The following is a 5452-nucleotide window of genomic DNA, read 5'->3' as shown; positions in this document are numbered from 1 at the left end:
AGAGAGAGAGAGAGAGAGAGAGAGAGAGAGAGAGAGAGAGAGAGAGAGAGAGAGAGAGAGAGAGAAACTTGGGTTGAGAGAGTTTTTGTCTGGAACTCACAAGGATCATGAGCTGATCCATAGGTCAATCAATAAGACTTTCCAGAAGCAATGATAGTATTGATTTGATTACCATGCCAAGAGAAGATAAGGATGTGGGGGAAGGTTTGTAAGGGAAGCTAGGTGGCACAGTGGAGGATGGGACTTGGAATCAGGAAGCTCGAATCTTAATTCTCACACTAGCTGTGTGACCCTGGGCAAGTTACTTAATTTCTACATTCTTCTTCAATTTCCTCCACTGTAAGGGGAGAACGTAATATCACAGAGTTCTTATAAAGTTTTTATAAAGATCAAATGAGTTAATATATACAAATGACTTGTAAGCACTAAAGTCCTATCTAAGGGACAGATTTGATTATGAGTATGCATCCATGGAGGCAATCGCAGATGGAAGATCTCAGATGAATGAGATTTAAAGCACACTGTGTCTGGGGGCTAGGTAGATATAATTCCCTAGGTGGATTCACTTATTCTCCAGTTAAAGTCTCTCATTTCCAGGGCAGAAGTTCTAACCTGAATGGATTAACCACCTCTGGGACTGGAGCATGCTTTCTGGAGGTCCAGAAGGTATTTTTCCAGGAGGAGAAAGAAATGGTACTATAGCGGGCAGATGAGAACATGCCTCAGATGGCTAGATAGGATGAGAAGAATGATCTGGTCTGGAGCTAGCTAAATTTAGTGGATTAGGTAAGTTTACACTCACTTATTCATCCCTTAGATGATTTTCTATCCAGGAATGCAGATTACACCCAATCCACGCTCCTGTGGCTCCATACATGGCCTTCCATTAATTCATCATGATCATAGACTTTTTTCCTATTCTTTTGACAAGAATAAGAATGGTGACCAGTTATTTCTTGCTCTTGCTGTGTAACTGGGCTACTTTCTTTTTTCTTTTTTTTTTTTTGAATCTTTGACTTCCTTTATGTCATTTCTTTAGTTTAATTCCTTGTTTTAATGGGTTGCAGCCTTCATTCACAAATGTCACTTCCCCAGAGTTCCATAGTGTTCCTTAACTCACAGTTATACATCACTGGAAGTATATTGGTGTTAAAGGAGGGGGGTTGTTTTAGGGAGTAGTTTGAGCTCCATTAAAGAACTTTGTAGTTTCCCCACAATGATTGAAGTCCTCCAGACGCCTCTGTTTACAGATGACATGGTTCTGAATACATTAAGTTCTGGAACATTGCAGAGCTTCATAAATGAGACCCCCCAATCATTCACAAGAATCCAACCTAACTATCCACACAGCAGTGAAGGAGAGAACAATATTTATTTATCTATTAATTTTCCTTGCAAACCCCTTTTTCAAGTATAATACATAGATCTGTTTTAACCTAACTATTGTTGTGAGGAAGATTAGGTAGTAATTAATTAAGAATTAAGGTTCATCTAGCAGGCTAGAGCTGGAGAATTCTAGGATGGAAAGAAGGAGCAGGTAGAAGTGCCTTGTTCCCTGAGAGAGAGACTCCATTAGTGGTGGGCAAACTGTTGCCAGCCCTGGGAGATCTCAGAGCAAAGGAGATCCTGCATCCTGATTTCCCTGGGATCCTGTGTGGTGGTGGATTCTGACAAAGAGGACAAGAACAACAGAGAAGAACCAAGCAGAGGAGGAGTTTGAGACCTGGTGGACAGCACCTCAAGTTCACTCACTCTTCTGGTATCTTGGACCACCTAGGATTTTGGCATCCTGTGAACCTCTTTGGAAAACTGTGAGAACCCTCAAAGCCACCTCTCTGATCCATAGCTGTCCTGTTCAAGACTGGCTTGTTCCAGGCTTGAATCAGCTTCCCAGATACTGCACTGTTCCTTGGGCCCTGCCTGCTGGATCACTTAGATTAGAGTAGAATAAGTCCTCCCCTTGCCCTTTGGTTTTGCCCTTTAGATTTTAATTATAGAAATCCCTTTCCCACCTTTTAGTTAAACATAATTAAAGCTGTTAAACCCCTTTTACCTTGCCTGCTTGTTTCTGGACTCTGGCCTAGGGAGAGCAGCATGACAGTTAAGACCAACTGCCATTCCTGTGATAAATCCAGTGAACTCCTTATCCTGGTCCAGTCTCTCCTACAACCCAGTGTGTGTACCCACAACTATTTAGATTATATTTTAACATCTCTGGTGTCTCCATTATTATCTTTTCTACACTATAGAATCAAACTATTTCATACAAAAGGGTCCTTAGAGATAATCTTGTCCAGCCCATTCATTTTACAGAGAAGGTAATTGAGGTCAGAAGAAGGGAACACTGTTGTTTGCATTTGTGAAGACTGATGAAATTGTTCAAATGAAGTCAAAATTAACAAGGCTTTATTAGACTATTAATTTTTTTAGGAATAAACATAAGATTAACTAATAGGAAATTAATCGATATGTGAAGCATGAGAGGAACTTGAAGGCAATGATACCTTAAAGCAAGCATAGAAGTAGAGTCACTTACATAATGGTGGTGCAATAGATTGAGCACTGGGCCTGGAAGAACTGAGATCCAATGCAGCCTTGGACATTGACTTGCATGTGACCCTGGGCAAATCAATTAACTTACTTCATTTTCTTCTATTATAAAATGAGGGTTAATCATATTTATAATAATATAGAATACAATAAATGTTATAATAATAATAGCCTCCAGGGTTGTTGTGAAGCTCAAAAGAGATATTTCTAAAGTGCTTAGTTAGCACAGTGTATGGTATACTATAGGCATTTAATAAATGCTTATTTCTCTTTCTCCTCCCTTTTAATAGTGAGAACTAAAACTTTAATTTTAGTATTTTTACCCAAGCCAATAGGAGATTTAGGGTCAGTGAACAACAGAAAGTGAAAAGGAATCCCTTAGTTTCTCCCTTCTTAGATCATGTATGGCACTTTGTATATATTTCTATTTGTTGCTCATTTCTACACTGAATTTAATATTGTGGCATGTGTCTTATCTCCCAAACTGAATTATAAGCTACTTGAATCCCCCTTTGTCTCTTGTCAGTCAATCAATCATGATTTATTAAGTACCTACTATGTACTAGACTGTAATATATGCTGAAGATACAAAGAAAGGCTAAGTTCCTCTTCTGGAGGAGTTCACAATCTAATGTGGGAGACAACATCCAAAGAACAAGCTGTATGTAGTATGAATTGGAAATAATCAACAGATGAAAGGCACTAGCATTAATGGAAGTTGGGAAAGGTCACATACTGAAGAATTCATCATTTCAGTTGTTGCCTTTCCTTCAGATGGCTCCTGAAGGACATCGTCCTCTTGCATACTTTTCATATTGTAGTAGAAAGAGTATTGGATCTAGACTCTGAGGACTTGAGTTTTATTCCTTATTCTTCTACGATCTTCTATTTCCAAGTCATTTAATGGCCTCTTTGGACCTCAGTTGCCTTTTTTATATAACGATGGTCACATCTAACTTTGAATCCTATTCCTTTGTAGCCTCCACAGATCACTGAATATATTAAGTGTTTAAGAAATGTTTATTGAATTATAAGTTGAAGACAGTACTTGCTTTAGGAACAAGGGAGCTCACTTAAGTAGCCTTTTACACTTTGCAAAATTTACAACATCACTGTGATGGCATTGGAAATAAAGGAGTCTAGAAATGAAGATGAAGAAAGCCCATATTCAGTATATCATTTGAGAGTATGATTCCACTGCTTCAAAAAGGCACCTGTGTTTAAAGAGATTGGTTTTGCATTTACAGTCTTTTGTCTGGTCATTCCCATGACCCAAAGCATCTACTTGCAAGAAGGCAGTCTGGGTTTGGAGGTACAGTCTGTGGTCTAGGTTCATAGCGAAACCCCTTGGACTATGTGGAGCTCAAATCAACAACATAAGCACACCAGGGCCTATGTTCTAACCAGTTGAGCTAATGAGCCTGGAGAGAAGCCAATGGGACACTCCCATCATTGGATATCTTAGTCATGATTGGATGTGTTTCTGGAATTATGATGCCATGAGCTGGATCACATAGGGAATCTGGAAAGCCATTTATTTGTTTGGTCAATTCATTCTCTGTTGTTGGAAGACTGGCCTCCCATCTTCCCCAAAGAGAAACTTAGCTCATTCTATTCCTTTGGCTACTTGGCAGAGCTCCTCCCTTTAGCAGCTTATGTATACGATCTTTTTGGACTTGGTTGAGAGAACAGCAGGAATCCCAGGACGTATACATAAATTGAAATAAAGCATCAGATAGGTTCTTTGAGTGGTTGTGGCAAAAAGATTCATCATGATTTATGCAATGTACATTTGGAGACATCTGATGTGAAGTCAACAACTGAAGCGTGATGAATAATTCAGCATGTGGATCAATCACCTCATTGCACTTGCCATGTTATTACTATTTTTACGTAATTGCAAAGTGAAAAATAAATTGATGTCATAAATAAACATCTGTCATTTGTCATGAAATGGATCCTAGAATTATGGGGATAGTCTTTCTTCCCCCCACCCAGGTAACTACTATGATGTTGTTTATATAATTAAAAATTTGCACTCAGAAATGGATCTTTGGATGTCTTGCTAGATATACACTATTTTTTTAACATCAGAATCTAAAGTGGTCTCCAGTAGAAGTTTGCACCTCTATCAATTCTTTCTCTTGGAAATCCAACTCCTCCCTTTTTGGTTTTGATCTGGAAGAATTGGCTCATGAGATGCTACCTAACATCTTGTCTCTTTACCTGACTGTGTTGAACTAAAGCTTATTTAAGGCACATTTATGTGAATATTGCCTGTATTAGAATGGAAACTCTCAAGGGAAGGGAGGAGGTCTGACCAATTTAGTCTACATAGCACCTCGTACATTAGACCCCTTGGCAAATACAGCATGAATCAGAGATCATAGACTTTTCTCTCCTCTTTTAGGTGCTTTGCTCATCACATTCTGTCACCTTCAAAATCTAAAATTGTGGGTTGTTAAAAGTCAGATTAGCAAATACATTTTAAATTAAAACAAACTCTGTAACAGCATCATTTTTCATTACTAGATTAATTTTTTTCATCAGTCACTATGAACCTCTCCCTTTCAAAAAAAAAGTCACCACCTTCTAGCCAACTTTTGCATCAATTGCTATCAAATGAGCCTCCCCTCCCAATGTAAGTAGGTTGTTTACCTCAGTGAACAGTTTTTTTAATAGAATGCCATTCACAATTCTGATCTGCAAAAGACTTAATCAGAAAAAGATGGAGTCTTCTACTCTTATGGAAAAGACCCAGAGAGTATTGAGCCCACTGATGTTTCTTATCTGGATTGGGTTCATCCCATTGAACTTCTCCAGTTTTTGACTTTGTCCTTTAGCATATTGAGGATCATACTTACAGTCAAATGTCATTTCTTGGGAAAATTCAAACTCCACT

The sequence above is a fragment of the Gracilinanus agilis genome, chromosome 2 (genome assembly GCF_016433145.1).
Source record: "Gracilinanus agilis isolate LMUSP501 chromosome 2, AgileGrace, whole genome shotgun sequence".
In the NCBI taxonomy this organism is placed as follows: domain Eukaryota; kingdom Metazoa; phylum Chordata; class Mammalia; order Didelphimorphia; family Didelphidae; genus Gracilinanus; species Gracilinanus agilis.
The sequence above is the reverse complement of the archived record's forward strand: the minus strand, read 5'-3'. Positions refer to the sequence as shown.